Source organism: Lepus europaeus, chromosome Y, assembly GCF_033115175.1.
Source record: "Lepus europaeus isolate LE1 chromosome Y, mLepTim1.pri, whole genome shotgun sequence".
Lineage (NCBI taxonomy): Eukaryota > Metazoa > Chordata > Mammalia > Lagomorpha > Leporidae > Lepus > Lepus europaeus.
In genome coordinates, this window is record NC_084851.1 from 33,369,620 (window position 1) to 33,386,699 (window position 17,080).

At 57.0% G+C, this 17,080-nt stretch overlaps 1 pseudogene; it reads left to right on the forward strand.

The window, feature by feature from the left end:
• Positions 1-17,080, forward strand: part of LOC133754203 (DNA-directed DNA/RNA polymerase mu-like) — a 49,525-nt pseudogene that overhangs the window by 3,778 nt on the left and 28,667 nt on the right.

The window sequence follows — 17,080 nt, forward strand, 5'->3', positions numbered from 1 at the left end:
AGCTCAAGAAGAAAAGAAGACAGTGATTCTGTCCAGGAGCCATCCAGAGGCTGGTGCTGTGGCAGTCTGCCCATATGGGCACCAGTTCAAGTCCCAACTGCTCCACTTCCGATCCAGCTCCCTGCTAATGTTCCTGGGAAAACAGCAGAACATGGCCCAGGTGCTTGTGCTGTGAAAAGTTCCTGGCTCCTGGCTTTGGCCTGGCCTAGCCCTGGGAGTTGCAGCCATCTGGGGAGTGAACCAGCACATGGAAAATCTTTCTGTCTCTCCCTTCTCTGCTCTGTCTCTCTGACTTTCAAATAAAAGAATTTTAATAAAGAGCCATTTCAGACAGAAATGTCATGGGCACATGGGAAGGGGTCATATTTCTGAGTTCCAAGGTGGCTCTGGCTGCTGGGAAGTGAGCTCCATGGCCTATTTCAGGGGAGCAGACCGGGGCTCGGGTGAGGTCATGTGGCTTTGCCCAAAGACTCGTGGTCAGAAAACAATGGGGCAACCTGGGGTGTACACAGGCTGACTGTGGAGTCCCCAGACCTGCTGGGGTCGTACTGTGTAAACCTCCAAGGAAAAGCACCCAGCAGAGTCGTGGAGCTTTCCAGAGGTGGCCTCGAGTGGCTGCTGTCATGACTGGACCTGGGTGCATCTGTCAAACCCCATCCACTGGTCTTCTTAGCAGCTGGCTCTGAGAGGCCAGGTACTGGGCAGGCATCCGGCCACAGTTACGGTGATGCCTGGGCCACCCATGGCCCACATCAGAGAGCCTGAGTGCAGGCCCCAGATCTGCTCCCAATCCCAGCTCCCTGCTCCTGTGCACCCCGGGAGGCAGCAGTGGTAAGGAGCTGGGTCTCAGCCACTGACATGGGAGACCTGGTGCCCAGCTTCATCCTGACTCTGGCTGTTGGGTGCAGCTGGGGAATGAACCAGAGTATGGGAACCCTGTCTCTCTCTCTCTCTCTCTCTCTCTCTCTCTCTCTCTCTCTCTCTCTCTCTCTCTCTCTCTCTTTGTGTCTCTTTATCTCACTGCTTCTGAATAAATTAATTTTGAAAATGCAGGAGCATAAATGAACACTGGTTTGGGTAGTCATTTAGAGCAGAGGTGCAGTGAGGTCTGCAGTTATTTGGAAATATCTGGGGATGCCTAGACCATGAGGAAGGCTGGGCAGAGGGTCAAGGGGCAGCCCCGAGATGGATGTGGGCTCTGGGGGGTGCACCATGCCTTCCCTCAGCCCTTCTGCAGGCTTGGGCATGTATCTTCATGACATGATGTATGTTGCATGTCACATGTTGGACCATGGGCTCCATGTGTACAGAACCTTCACCTGTTGTGTGACTGCTGAGGTGGGGGCAGGAGGGCAGCAAACACCTGCTGAATTCAGAGTGAGGGGAGGCACCCAGCCTGTGGCTTTGACCCTGGACTCAGTATCTGTGTTACAGAGCCTCTGACAGGGGCTGTGGGCAGGGGGTGGGAGGAGGAACACAGACATGGGCAGGTGGGCAGGTGGGTGAGTTGTCACAGGGAGGCAGGAGATCAGGTGGGATAGGTGGGCAGGTGGGTAGTGTGGCAGGTGGGTCATGTGGGACAGGTGGGCACGGTGGATCAATGGGCACAGGGAATCAGGCCAACAAGTGGGCAGGTGGGTCAGGTGCACAGGTGTGACGGGTCGGCAGGTGGGTCATGTGGGCAGGTATGACAGGTGGGCAGGTGTGACAGGTGGGCATGGTGGATCAGTGGGCATGGGGGATCAGGTGCACAGGTGCGACAGGTTGGCAGGTAGGTCATGTGGGCAGGTGTGACAGGTGGGTCAGGTGGGCAGGGGTCCACATGCAGGTTCAGCTACCTGCCCCATCCCCGGGACTCTGCAATCAGAGCTGAGCTTTGTGCCCTCATGTGGACACAATGAATATTGCACTGGTGTAGGAGGGGGCCTCTGCCCTGGAGCTCCCCTTGGTGCAGTTTTCCAGGTCCCCTGCAGCTCAAATGGGGCTGTAGGTGCTGGTCTGCTCCGTGTCAGAGGTCCTCAGTTTCCTGTGCACACATGTGTTCATCAGTGTCCTCCCGGGGGGGCTGAGGTCACGGCTGTCCTGAGATGATGTGGTCAGGTGCCCTCTGCTGCTGCCCCTGCCCCCTGCCATGTCACTTGGTAATGGCAGTGGCTGGGCCAGACAGACACAGGGTTTCCTTCACAAACAAGGGAGCCGAGCCCTGGAGACAGAGCCACATGGCAAATCAGGGGATGGAGGACATGTGCACCCCTGAGCATTGCCCGGCCAAACCCTGCAGCCAGCACAGAGGCCCTGTGTGTGGGGGTGGTGCCCACTCCTTAATCCCCTCCCCACCCAGCTGTGTGGCCCTGTGCATGGTCACTGGGCTGCTCTGAGCCCAGCCTCAGTGTGTCCACGCACATGAGTGTACATGAAAGCATCAGCCTCTGCCCGGGAGAGGACCGGTGTGTGTTGTGTCCATTCCCATAGCCCTGGCCTGTTTGTGTGGCTCAGTTCTCAGAGACTAGCACCATGTGGGGTCAGGGCAGCATTTCTGGAATCAGATGCCCGGGTCATCCGAGTCCTGGCGCTGCCAGCTCCTTTGGAGTGATGTTGGATGAGACCTCAGGCTCTTCCTCCATGCAATGGGCATGATATCACATGCTCTGGGGGTCAAGCAGATGAGTGGGCCAGTGTAAAGAAAGTGCCCAGCACATGGTAGGAACAGGAAGGGTTCAGAGGCTGCATCTGCCATAGCCGGCAGCTGTGTTCCACGAAGTGAGTCCCTGCTCACGTCCGCTTTGCAGGCTTCATCTGAATGCCCATGTTGGGAGCGTCCTCCTGGGCTCCTGGGTCAGCAGCACAAGGTCACATGGCCCCCAGCAGTGCTGGGCACAGGGAAGAGATGGGGCTGTGGACTCGCCCTGGCCCTGCCCAAGGACCATGGGCTGCCAGCACTGATGGGGACCTGGGGCTGGACCTCAGCTTGGGGAGCCATCCTCTTCCCACCGTGGCAGCCTGCAGGGTGGGAGGTGGAGGCTGCTGTACATGGTGGGATCCACTGGGCTTCCAAGGCAAATTGCAGGTGAGAGCCCTGGCCCCACCCTCTGGTGCTGGGCTGAGGCCCAAGGCTCTGCATCCCTGGAGCCCCTGGCCACCCTGCACATCAGGAAGGGAAGCCTGTTGGGCTCCCTGAGCAACTGTGGCATGAGGCCCATACCTCTGGCTTGCACCTGTTTGCCCCTTGCCAGCACAGAAGCCAAGGAGCAGCACCTGTCTCACTGAGCCCCTGGCCAAGGTGCGGGTACACAGGAAGCAGTGCCTGCAGCACCTGTGGGGCACCAGCCACCTGGTCCTGATGCCTCCCAGGTGGACTCCAGAGGTTCCTGGTCCTCTGATGGGGCCGGGCTGGGAAGAGCCGCCTGCAACCCTGTTCCTTTCTCTAGTCTTCCTGCTGTCTCTTCATGGTCAGCACAGCAGAGGTGTGGGGACTTCAAGTTCCTGTCCCAGGAAGGCTGTGATTCCTGCCCTTTGCTGTGCTGACATCAGTTGAAGCCCTGGAAGCTACTGAGGCCTGGGTCGGTCCCCAGAGACCCTAATGCTGGCGTTTGGGGCAGGCCTGTTCTGGGGTTCTTAAATCTCTGGGGAATTCTCCTAAACCTAAAGCAAGGTGTGGCTGCCCGCAGGGCACTGATGACAGTGAGGGGTTGGTGGGGGTGGGGTGGGGCCAGGATGGGAGCTGTCAGTTTTTTGGGTGCTGACTGGCTTGTCATCCAGAGCTAAACCTGTCATCTCCAAGGGTGGGATTTCTGACCTTGTCCCACCTGAGGACAGGAAACTGTTTTATTTGCCCCTTGTAACCTGTACACTCAAGGGTATACCTGCAAAGGTTAATGGGAAAATGGAACTGGGGCCGCCGTTGTGGTGTAATGGGTTAAGCTACTGCCTACAACAGCAGGATCCTATATGGGTGCCGGTTCAAGTCATGGCTGTTCCACTTCCCATGCAGCTCCCTGCTGCTGGCCTGGGAAAGCAGTGGAAGATGGCCCAAGTCCTTGGACCCCTATACCCACATGGGAGACCTGGAAGAATCTCCTGGCTCCTGGTTTCAGCCTGGTTCAGCACTGGCTGTTGCAGCCATTTAGGGAGTGAATCAGTGGATGGAAGATCTGTTTCTGTCTCTGTATCTGTCTCTGTCTCTCTGTAATTCAGCCTTTCAAATAAATTAAAGAAAAATGGAATTAAAAGATGAGTTTTTTTGGAACAAAAAAATCTAGAATCTGTGCATGGTTTTTGCAGAATACGCATTTTTCACGAACTTTTTGAAGCACTCTGCCATAGGAGTGGCCTGCAGACCCTGGACAGTGGGTCATGAGGCTGAGTGATGCCTGCACCAGGATCCAGAATACTGGAGGCTCTCGTCCCCATCACAGCTCTGGGTCCCATGTGTTTGCTATTGACCTGGGTCAAGGAGCTTCTCCCCTTGGAGAGGGGTCATGATTTCTGCTTCACAGTAGCATGGGGTACAGAAAGCACATGGTGGGGCAGCCCAGAGAGATCTGAGCCAGACCAGGACCCAAGCAAGTTCTGGACAGCACACACTGGGTTTAACTTCTTTGAGGCAGGTGGGCAGGGGAAGATCCAGCCTCTGTCCAGGGAGACATGACAGGCACAGCTGCTAGAAAGTAAGTCATTGCTGGTTTAGAAGTCATTCTTCCATTGTAGGTTTTCTGCTGGGGAAAGTGGAAAAGCTAAAAATACTGCAAAACCTGACATCTCTGTGGCCCAGTGCTGCCCTCGGAGGCAGAGTCATAGTCCAGGAGGTCTTGAAGGCCCCTGCACAAATGCTGCCCCTCAGAACATGAGGCAGCATGCTGTGTTCTAGAAGACTGCACAAACTGGACACAGAAGTTGGCCACAAGGAGCTGACAGGTGAGAGGCAGGTCTGAGGTTGGACTCTCAGAGGGAGATCAGCGACGGCCACTTCAGCCCCCACGAGCTTCCCTGCTCATTATCCTCTGCACCGTTGGTCAGCACGAGGAGTGGAAGTCTCTAGCCCTTTAAGGTCAGATGGGAGCTGGAGGGGCCAGCACTGTGGTGCAGCAGGTTAACCCTCTGCAGCACTGGCATTCCATGTGGGCCCCGGTACAAGCCCTGGCTGCACCACTTCCTATCGAACTCCCTGCTGATGCACCTAGCAGAGCTGCAGAGCATGGCCCAAGTCCTTGGGCCCTGCACCCATGTGGGAGACCTGAAAGAAGCTCCTAGCCTGGCTCAGCTGCACCTGTTGTGACCGTTTGGGCAATGAACCAGCAGATGGAAGACCTTTCTCTCTTCCTCTGCCTCTCTGTAATTCTGCCTTTAAAATAAATGAATGAATCTTTGGGAAAAAAAAGAATAAGGGGGTTGCAGGAAGGAGATGCCTGGGGCCCTGAGGTGGTGGCTCGGAGCTGTCCAGGCTGCTGGCCTGACCCTGGTTCAGCTTCTCTGTCCTTGAGGATGATGCCTCATCTGTGGATCTGTGGGGTCTGCAGGCTCAGGGCAGCTTGGCCCATCACCCTGGTTGGCACTCAGAGACCTGCATCCATGTGGGTGGCTCTAGAAACAGACACATCCCTGCCCCACACACACATCTCCTCATGCATCTGAATGACGTCCTGGACAGAACTGTTTTGTTCTCTTCTATCCTCTGCCTTGCTCTGCCCCTCCCCCCACCGGGTCTGGCCTCTGTTCCCTCTCTCCTCCTTTTCCTCTCTCATGAGACCAAATGTTTTCTCCCTTGAGGATGAAAAGGAACATTCTTGGGTTGTCAGAATGAATGGTTCTTGTTGACTTCATTCTTCTCACATTTTGAACTTGAACTTGAACTTGAATGCTCCTGAGACTTTGGCCTGGAACCCTGATTGCTCCATAAGCTGCTGCGCTGTTGGGGAAGCCTCGACTAGACCCAGAATGGCCCTGACCCCGTTTCCTACACCACTCCTGGGGGGCCCTGTTCCTGAGTCTGCTGGTTTGATGGCTGCATGCTGGGCACTCTTTGAGAGGAAGGTGTCCCATGTGCCCACACCCGTCTCATGGGACGCCAGCCCTGGGTGCTGCTTCAGGTTCTCCTCCTGGTGGGGGTGGGGGTGCCTGGCAGAGCTAAGCTGATAAAGCCCCATGGGGCCAAGCATCCTCCTCTGAAGTCCTTTGCCTGCTCCAGGTGTCTGAGAGATGAGACAGAGAAGGGCACAGATTTGGGCCAAGGGAGAGAGAGTTTGAGGTCATCACTGGGGAACCCGGCTTGTCCCCTTCCATTCACACCTGCACCCCACACTCCAGACTGTGGCCTGTGTCTGACAGGGTCCCAGTTATTCAAGGTGGGCACTGATGGCCATGGCCCATCCCCAGAGTATCCTCCCCAGCTCTGTGCATGCAGCTGGGAAATACTGCGAAGCCTCGAGGTCGGCCCTGGGCCCATGAAGACGGGAAGTGTACATGCTTCCTGCAAGGAGCCAACTGCGGCCATTCATGCTTGGAGACAGCTTCAGGATTTCAGGGCAGAGGGGCCGGGATTGTTTTAAACAAGCCAGGGGGGTTCAGTTTTGTGGGAGACTAGATTTACCACTGGTGACAAACACCGGGCCTGGGTGCCATGTCTCTGGCAAATGGCACTGCTCCAAGAGCTGAGGAATCTGAGTTCAAGTGAGTTGTTCCCCTCACTCAGGGACCAAGGACAGGCTCAGTCCTGGGTCGCATGGGCTGGAGGCACAGGTTGTCAGGCCCCAGAGACAGAGACAGACAGAGACAGAGAGATTGATCTCCCATTCACTGCTCCACTCCCCAGATGGCTGCATCAGCCAGGCTTAGGCTAGGCCAAAGAGCTCAATCTGGCCGGCGCCGTGGCTCAACAGGCTAATCCTCCGCCTTGCGGCGCCGGCACACCGGGTTCTAGTCCCGGTCGGGGCACCGATCCTGTCCCGGTTGCCCCTCTTCCAGGCCAGCTCTCTGCTGTGGCCAGGGAGTGCAGTGGAGGATGGCCCAAGTGCTTGGGCTCTGCACCCCATGGGAGACCAGGAGAAGCACCTGGCTCCTGCCATCGGAACAGCGCGGTGCGCTGGCCGCAGCGCGCTACCGCGGCGGCCATTGGAGGGTGAACCAACGGCCAAAGGAAGACCTTTCTCTCTGTCTCTCTCTCACTGTCCACTCTGCCTGTCAAAAAAAAAAGTGTAAAAAAGTGTAAGAGCTCAATCTGGGTATCCTAAGTGGATGGTGGGGACTAAGTGGTTGAGCTGGTCCCTGCGGTCTGCTGGATGTACACTAGTAGGAGGTGGGGAGTAGGGGCAGAGCCAGGGCTGAAATGCAGATGTGTGCGAGACACACCCCCTGTGCCAGATACCAGCTTGGTTTCCTGTGTCTCTCACTCCTTTGGGTTATTCCTGGGCAACAAGGCTAATCTAAGAGGCAGATCCCTACTCAAGTGTTATGGTTGGGAGCCTGCCAGCCCACCTCCCTGCACCCAACACCTTGCACCCTGTGAAATGGAGGCCCAGAGAGGGGAAGAGGCTTGCACATCTGGTGTTGGGGGAGCAGTCATGGAGGGCTGTGCAGAGAGGATGACCCTTGGGCCGAGTCTGGAAGGGAGTGTGGGTCTGAACCAGTGATGAAGGGCAGGGGGACAGCAGCAGCTCTCAGCCATCCCAGGTGAGGCCCAAGGGGTGGGAGATGCCTGGGGAGTGTGGACTGGGTCCTGTGAGGCTGCAGCAGAGCCCAAGGGAGCTTGAAGCAACTCACTTGAGGCAGTACAATTGGAGCATGGATGTTGGGGCTCTAGATTTGGGCTTTCTGGCTGTAAATCCACCCCTCCCTCACAGGGGTGGTCACAAAGACAGCTGCTCCACAGGCCAATGATGATGATTGTCGACCTTTGCATTGTGGCTGCTGCCCGGTCAGCTTTGGACAGTGTTGTCCAGCAGCAGGGCTGGGAACAAATGGGCAGATCAGATGGGGACTTCCGTGATGACCCACGTGGATGTGATCACCTGTGGCTCTCAAGCCAAATCCAGCCCAGTGCCTGTTGGAGTCAATAAAGTTTTATTGGAACAGGGCCACACTCATCTGCTGACACATGGGGCTGCAGCAGGAGAAAGGCCCCAGGAACCCCATGGCCCTCACAGCTGAGAAAGTTTCCTGGCTGGCCCCACCCCCAAAGAGCTCATGACCCCTAGCAGGAGAGCTATGCTGGTGTTCATTTGGGATGTTCCTGCTCAGGCTGTGTGGATCCTCTCCTGTTGCTTCATTGTTCTTTTTTTTCCTTTTTTTTTACAGACAGAGTTAGCCAGTGAGAGAGACAGAGACAGAGAGAAAGGTCTTCCTTCCATTGGTTCACTCCCCAAATGGCTGCTAAGGCCAGTGAGCTGTGCAGATCCGAAGCCAGGAGCCAGGTGCTTCTTCCTGGTCTCCCATGCCAGTGCAGGGCCCAAGCACTTGGGCCATCTTCCACTGCCTTCCCGGGCCACAGCAGAGAGCTGGACTGGACGAGTAGCAACCAGGACAGAACCTGTGCCCCAATTGGGACTAGAACCCAGGTTGCTGGTGCCACAGGCAGAGGATTAGCCTAGTGAGCCCTGGTGCTGGCTGTTTCATTGTTCTTTTGCAAATTAATTCCCTGCATCTTCAAATCTGCCAAGGAAAAAATATTGAGAGCAGCCTGCGACCTTTGGCGGCTTTCACTTTCTGCCTCCTTCATTTTTAGCCCCGACTACCCGCAGGACAGCATCTAATTATTCCGTGAACAATCATGTCTCCCGGGCGCTGGGCACTCAGGGCAGCTGCCTCCCCATTTTGTCTCTCTCTCCTGTTCCCAGCGCTTGCCTTTTTGTCTTTTCATCTGGATTCAGCCAAAAATAGTCCTCAAATTGAGCCAGGACTTCTTCTCTTCAGTTCACTCCCCTCAGGAAGCTCTTCGGTTTTGCAAATGAGGTCTCTGCTCCTGAGTGGCTGGGCCTTTGGGCCACTGCACTGAGCTTACCTGGAGCTTCCAGTCCTGTCTCTGAGCCTGAAGGCTGAGGGCCTGCTGCAGCCAGGCTCTGTGGCTCAGGAGCTGAGGAGTGCTAGGTGAGCTGACCTTACTTCTCCTCCCCACCCCCGGTTAAATGGGGTCATTGCTTCCCATGTGGGGGAGCATACTGGTGCATTCTCCATTTTACTGGTGAGGGACTGGGGTCTCCTGTTGGGAGAATAAACCCACCCCCTCCCCCATTCTTGTCTCTGCTTGCAAAGTCTCACATTTTGGGGACTGAGCCCTTGGCCAGCAGCTTGCCCTATAGGAACCATTCAGAGAGGGACCCTCACAGCATCCCCCACACACAGCGCCTCTGCAGCTCACAGGTTGCATGCACACCTGGAATAAACTGGTCCAAGACATGGACCCATTTTACAGGTGAGGAAGGAGGTCCAGAGAGATGGACTTCACTCAGGGTCACTTGAGGTCACACAGTCGCTTGGGGCGATGTCCCTGAAGACCCCATGTCCCCCCTTTTCCTGATCCTTCTGGGGGAAGTGTGATGGTGCAGCAGTCCCCCAGCCAGGACTGGCTCTGCCTGAGCTAGGAGTCTGGAAAGGATGGTCCAGTGCAGCCTGAGCTGTGCCCCCCCTAGAGCTGGGTCACTCTCCCCTGCCCTCTTGCTGCCGCCCACATGCCGGCCTCCCCCAGAGGTCAGAATGCTCTGGGACCTCCTCAGGGAGTTGTGGGGATGGAGTGCAGGCCATGCTTCTGCTGCTCCGAGCTGGAGGCCTTGGGAACAGGTCCCTCTGAGACACAGGGTCCTCCACACAGGGGAAATTAGACCTTTTCCCAGGGATAGCAGTGGGGCTCAAGCAGGAGGCTTGTCTGTCCCTTACCCGGACCTGGGGAACCTGGCCCTGCCTCTGTCCAGCGGCTTCTCCCATCCTTCCATAATGCTTTTTTGATTCCTTGATTAGGATGTTTTTTGTTTAAGAGTTATTATATTTATTTGAAAGTCAGAGTTACAGAGAGAGAGAGAGCTGGGCCTGGGCCAGGTCAAAGCCAACAGCCAGAGCTTCATCTGGGTCTCCCACATGGGTGCAGGGGCTCAAGGACCTGGACCAACTTCCACTGCTTTCCCAGGGCATTAGGGGGGAGCTGGGTTGAAGTGGAGCAGCCAGGACTGGAACTTCATCTGTGATGCAGGGGTGGGCTTGACCTGCTGAGCCACAGCCCAGAGAGTTTTAACAGTTGAAAGGAAGGGATGAGGACCCTGGGAAGGAGAGAAGGGTGGTGACAGTGAAACTGCTTCAGAGAGAGGGAGAGGGAGGCAGTGGGGGTGGGAGCAGAGGTTGCCTTACTCTGCTCCTGGTGGGTTTTTCTGCCCCTCTCCCCCATTTTTCTTCTCTTAAAATCTGAGAGCATGTATAGCAGCGGTGGGGAGCTTGTCCTGCTGAGGGCCATGTGGGCATTCCTAATGCTGTTAGCAGGCTGCACTTGAAAATCAGCCTGTTGCAGACTTGTTGAATCTCGAGTTCCACCTGTGGCTGCCTTGGCAGGACTGGCCAAAAGTGTGCAGTCCTCCAGGAAGGCCTGGAGCTCCAGGGTCTGTGCTGATTGGTTGGCATGGGGCATGGGCGCAGGGAGCAGGGAACCAGGGTGCAGATCTTGTGTCTGCCTTGGGCTGCCCTGCCTGTCACTTTGGACCAGTGGCCTCCCCTCTCCAGGTGTTGGCTTCCTCACCTGTACAGTGGATGGAATGCAGATGTGAAGAGACCTAGAGAGATCTCATTGTAATTATGGCCACGTGTAACTCAGCTAGGATGCCTCATGGTGTCCCGGGATACCTGTCTTCACACTCAGCATCTTCACTGGGTGCCTGGTTCCCAGGCTGACCCCACCATGGCCACATGGCCCCTTTGCTGCTGTGAGTCACTTCAGCTGTCACACCCTCACTGGGGATACAATGGTGGGCAACGGCCAGACATGGCTGAGCTTTCCTGCCCTTTTCATTTTCGTAAGAGGGATTTGATAGACACACAGGAAGTGCCTCCCCTAGGGGAATGTCTAAGACACCCCCCACAATGACACATGCCCACCAGCAGGCATCACATGGCCACACTGCATTTAACCTACCACAGTCACCATCACACCTGCACCCTGCACTCTGCAGGTGAGGAAGCTGAGGTCCAGGTAGGAGGTGTCTGGGCCAGGGTCACGGGCTGGGCAGCCCAGACCCAGGATTTGCACCTATATCGGGGGGCAGGGGTGGAAGGCCATCCTCTGAGGACCTGAATCAGGGGCAGGCAGTGCTGTGCTAATGCCTCTATGCAGGACAAGCAGCAGGGAGCCAACGGAGCAAGGGAGCAAGGGGAAGAGCTGGCCAGGCTGGCCCATGCTGACCTCACTGGAAGTCCTGCTTCATCCCACATGGGAGGGGAGAGGGCAGATAATCCAGGGTGCACCTTCGGAGGCCCCTTCTGCCCACCCCGTGCCTGCCACTGACCTGGGCTGGAGCCTGTGACAGCTCCGTGTCATCTGATGTTAAGCAGACACATCGTGCCTTAGTCAGGTTGGGCCCTGACTCAGGAAATTGCCAGGAAGGCAGAGAAGTCAGACAGCAGACCTCTAGGCCCTGAGACCCAAGAGTGTCCTCATGAGGCCTGGCCTGCAGGTGCCTGGTCTATGATCTCCCAGAACTCTGACCCCAGCAGTCCCCAGGTTCCCCCAGCATCCCCAGGCCCGGCCAGTGGGCTCAGGCACCCTGGAGGCTAGGCACACATGGGGAGCAGGGACGAAGGCCAAGGACTCCCAATGCCACAGCCCAGTTCAAGTCCGAGGGTGACAGGTGTGGTGAGGACATTGGTGGAGGGTGAGGGATGGCGGGGGTGGAAGCAGGAAGTGACTGGCCCGTATTTAGGACAAGAGCTGCAGGTTCTGAGAAGGACTTGTGCTGGGGGAGCTGTGGCAAAACCCTCCCAGACCGGCCCCCAAGTTTTTGGAGTTGGAAACTAAGTTGCTTTAGAAAAATAAAAATAAAAAAAGACTGTCCTAGTTTCATAATTGGTTCCCAAGACTCGTCCATGGTTATTAAAACAATGACAGGAAACCACATGGGAACGGGCCCAGGCCCTATATTTAACACTTGCATTGGCTGCATGAGCTGAGACCTCGCGGGGCCTTCAAGGTCAGATAATTAACTTGGTGAGGGTGGAGTCAGATTCGCACAGGGCACTGGGAACTGGCTTCGAGGGAGCTTGCTGAGTGGACTGCCCAGCCCAGCCTGAACCACAACACTGCTGGGCCAGGCAAATTTCCCCGTGAGGCTCTGGACTGCAGACCCAGAGGCTGTGGCAGAGCAGGGGTCACCAGGAACCACAGACAGATGTCTGGGCTGCTCACAGGCATGTGGCACAATTCGTGGTTCTTGTGGTACGTGGCCAGCAGCTGCTGCCTCACCCAGGAACGTGTCAGAAATGCAGATTCCCAGGCCCCAACCAGACCCACCAAGTCCCAGCTGTGTGCTCACCATGCATGCTGATGCCACCTGCACACCCCGAGGCTGGGCTTTGGAGCCAAGGGAGCCTGGACAAGGCACTGCTCTGGCCCTGCTTCTATCCCCCACCTCTAACCTGGACAGGAGCAAGACCTCGGGATGCTGGGGGACTCGTAGCATTACACTGCTGATGGACAGGCTCATCATGTCCATCAAACAGTGGTCATCATAATGGTGCTGCCCACACTGCTGAGATGGGGCCTGAGCAGAAGTGTGGGTGGAAAGATGACTTCATTGCAGGATTCCAGCCCTGGCAGAGTCCCCGGCCATGAGAGTGGCAGCAGGGAGAAGGGTGAGGGGTGGGTGGGGAAGGTCGAATGTTTGCTGAGCTCCTGTGCTCAGGGTGTTCAGGCCCCAGAATTTGTAGGATACTTGCGTGGACCAGGCAGTGTCTGGACGTGGGGACCTACTGTCTCTGCAGGACATCCAGTCTCCAGCAGCAAGCACAGCAGTGGTCCATGGTGCAGGGTCTGCTCAGAACCCTGGGGGTGGGGGTGGGGGGGTGATGGGGTGGGGCAAGGCTACCCAGGAAGTGGTGATCAGCTGAAGATTCCTGATGGAGCGGAACCAGCCAGGAGGTTCCAGGGGAAGAACGAAGAAGAGGAGGGGTAAGCTTGGAGGTGTGGGGGAGCAGGAGGCCAGGGCCTGGGCATTGGGTCTGGGGCACCTGGGGCACTTCAGGGGCTCAGCCTTCTGAAGCTGCACTGGCCACCAGGTGGACCCCCCTGAGGAGCCATGGGATGAGCCACGTCTGGCCCATCATGGCTCCAGGAAGAGGTTCACCACTGACCCTAGTGGCCAGCTCTGTGTCCCTGGAAGTGGCACGGGCAGATTCCAGCCAAAGGTCAATGAGTGTGGGGGATGAGAGTCACTGTGCCTTTGGACCCACAGAGGAGTTGACATGGGAGGCTGTGTCCTGCAGGCAGCACATGTCCACCAAGCATCCCCAAGGGCAGAGCAGTGGGACTTCACAGTTAGGGGACATCCCAGCCCCCGAGTGCTGCAGCATCCCACAGAGGGGAGATAGAACATCCCTCCAAGACTGTAGTTTGCCATGATTGTGCTTGGGGTGGACCCTCAGAGGTGACTGGGCTGTCAGGACTCTGCCGCCACTGATGGGCTGATGCCATCACCACAGTAATGGCTTGGTTATGAAGGAGAGGATGGCAGTGCCCCAGCCACAGGGCAGACAGGAAGAGCTTTGGGGAACTGTAGGCTGGCAGCATCAGAAAGCCAAAAGGAGACCAAAGGGGTCGCCTCCTCCTGGAAGCCTTCCTTGATAATCTGTGGTGCCTTTCCTCCAGGAAGCACAACACCTACTTTGTTCCTCCACTGGCTGAGCAGTCCTGGAGGCTAAAGCTTGGGAGCAACCCGTCCTTGGGCTTCCAAGGGTCAGGTCGGTACCCGGTATGCAGTGAGTGCCTGAAAGAACAAGTGAGCAAATGCGAGAATAAAATGAAGATGAAATGAACAGGGGTGATAGGCTGGCTGGTGGAACGAGGAGGAATTCTGGGGTGGGGTGGGGTGATGAGCTGCACTTCTCTCTCTGGACACAAGGGGGCGCCGTCACCGCAAGGCCTGGCCTGGGGAGACAAGGACTCAGAGGCCTGAGAACCTGGGGTCAGGGCACAGGTCAGCCCTGTCTTGGGACCGAGTGTGGGTCACAGCAGTGGCGTCCCCACCCAACACAGGCGGTGAGCTCGGCCTTGCTGGTGGCCCAGCAGAAGCGGCTCCAGCCGCGGTCTGTGGAGCCCGTCCAGGCCTTACCCGAGGTATCTACAGCTGCTGACCTTGGGGCTGTCTCCGGGAGTGGGGGGAGAGGGGGGCTGCACCCACACCTACCTGAGGAAGGGGAGCCAGGTCTCTGCGTGTTTCCAGGAACAAGGACAGGCCATACCGCCACAGGCACCCACATTGCAGTTCGCGCCAGTGCCTTGTAGCTCCCTGGTCCTCGGAGCACACGCGTGCTCCACCCAGCACCCGCAGCATCACCTCTGAGAGCCTGGGCTCCTGTCCTGGCTGCACAGAGTCCCTCTGTGTTCTGGAACAGCCACTGCATCTTCTGCAGAGCTGCGCGCCCCCAGCACGGCGGTCACAGGCACCCGATCCCTCTACGCTGTCCCTGCATTCGTGGGTCCAGGATGGCCGCTTGGGGTGGGGACACCACGGAACAGATGCACGCGATTGCTGGTTGTCCGGTCCCTGTTCGCGTTCACTTTGCTCACTTGGGGCAGTGGCTTCCCCTCTGGGTCACCCTCGTGGGCGAAGTCTCTGGGATTACCGACCCGTCTTTCCACGCCAGACTCCCACCCGTGAAGTTTGAGTTTTGATGACGTTTGCCTGAATGAAGTGCAGGCGTTCCTTGATGGGCGTCTGTCCCAGCAAACTCACTGTGAGCTCAGAGCATCACCAAGTTGCAGGTGCTTCCAGGGCGTCGGGCAATGGGGAGCCAAGGCCCGGCCCCGCCCACTGCCTCCCAGCTCCTGGCTCGGCCCGCCCACCACCACTCCCCCTCCTGGCTTGGCCCCGCCCCCAGGCTGCCTGCTCAGGGTTCGGCCCCGCCCACCATGGGGCCTGCAGTAAAGCCTAGGGTTCCCTCGCAGCACAGCGCCTGCTTTAGGACGACGTGTGGGCCAGCTCCTGCAGGGTGGCTGCATGGGTGTGCTGTCGCATCATTGCTTTAGGAAATATCCAGGCAGGAAGCAGCAGAAACGAGGGGCTGCTGTGCCGAGCCATGCTGTTCTGGTCCCACCTGCCCTTCGAAAGTCACCAACAGGCAGATCCCACCCCCCCACCCCGCAAGGAGACCCTCCCCTTCCCTGCATCCGTTCCTTCCACGGACTCCTGGGTTCCAGTTTGCTTCTGTTGGTTATGACCCAGTGCTGTGAGAATTTATGTTGAAACTCCACATGCTGAAGTTACCTCACGTTTGACTAGTCACCTTGACTGTCCCAGCGATGCTTAGAGTGCCTCCTGGCACCAGATGTTCTGAAGGCGCAGGCTGGGTGGGGGTTCAGATCCCACTGCCTGATAACAGCCTCCGTTTTCCTCATGTGTGTAATGGGCACGATAGCCCTGCTGCCTCACTGGGGAAGGAGGAGGCATTTCCTAGGCAGGCTCTCATGGAGCTCCTTCTGCTGCCATGATTTTTTTTTGTTTTTGTTTTTGTTTTTTTTAAGATTTATTTTATTTATTTGAGAGAGAGAGAGAGAGATAGAGAAAGAGACAAGAGAGAGAGATGTCTTCCATCTGCTGGTTCACTCCACAGCTAGCTGCAATGGCCAGAGCTGCACCGATCCAAAGCCAGGAGCCAGGAGCTTCCTCTGGGTCTCTCACATGGGTGCAGGAGCCCAGGCACTTGGGCCATCTTTCACTGCTTTCCCAGGCCATAGCAGAGAGCTGGACTGGAAGAGGAGCAGCCAGGACTAGAACCGGCACCTATATGGGATGCCAGCACTTCAGGACAGGGCTTTAACCCACTGTGCCACAGCACCGGCCCCTGCTGATTTTAATGTTCTCACTGTGGCACCGAGCACCCAGAGAGCTGGCAACTGGCAGGGAGCACCCCCACATCAGCCACAGAGGAAGAGGCTGAGTCAGGGACTCACCGGCAGGCCCACGGGTGCTGCAGCTCTGCCTGTTTGAGTCTCCTCCCCACACCTGCCCACGGGTCATTTCTCCCCTGGATCCCCACAGCTTCTCAGCATCCAGGGAGGGGCGTGTGCAGAGACTGAGATACTCCCTGCAAGCCTCACAAGGTGGTGGGGGAAGGGGTGTGGGAAGCGCTGCTTTCCAGAGGCTCCCGCGGCAGGTGGGGATTGCACAGACCTGGTAGAGCATCCTGGAGGCCGTGCTGTGAGCCCTCTTCTCTGAATTGCCCCAGAGTCAGCCACTCAGGGCTGTCACACAGCAGGTGCATAGTGCAGGTTCCTAGAGTCAGTGCACCACCCCCCTCCCCAACCTGACTCTCCTCACACCATCCTCATCCCCCAGCTTCATGCATGGCTCTGTCTCTCGCAGGGCCTCTGGCTCACATTTCCCCTTTGCTGTCCAGTCCCCCAGGGACCACCCATGCCCAGTGGCCCTCCTCCAGAATCTCATCTCCAGCCCACAGCACCATCCCCGGGCATGCACGGGCTGTACCCCAAACCCTCCTGGGACCCACCCCCTGCCAGCTCCTCAGCCTCGTGCTGGGGCCCACAGACTGACAGTCTGTGAATGCCCCAAGGACCTGTCCCCTAGAAGTGTTGCGACACCCCAGCTTTGTTCAGGTAGCACGCGATGAAGAATCCCATCCCTTCCCTTAAAACCAATTTGTGTCTACATTCCAAGTGGTTAAAGGGGTCAGCATTGTGGTACAGCTTGTTAAGCTGCCATCTCTGATGCCTGCATTCATATCAGAGCCCAGGTTCAAGTTCCAGCTGCTGTACCTCTTTTTTTTAAGATTTATTTTATTGATTTGAAAGACAGAGTTAAAGAGAGAGGTAGAGACAGAGAGAGAAGTCTTCCATCCACTGGTTCATGCCCCAGAAGGCTGCAATGGCCGGAACTGCACT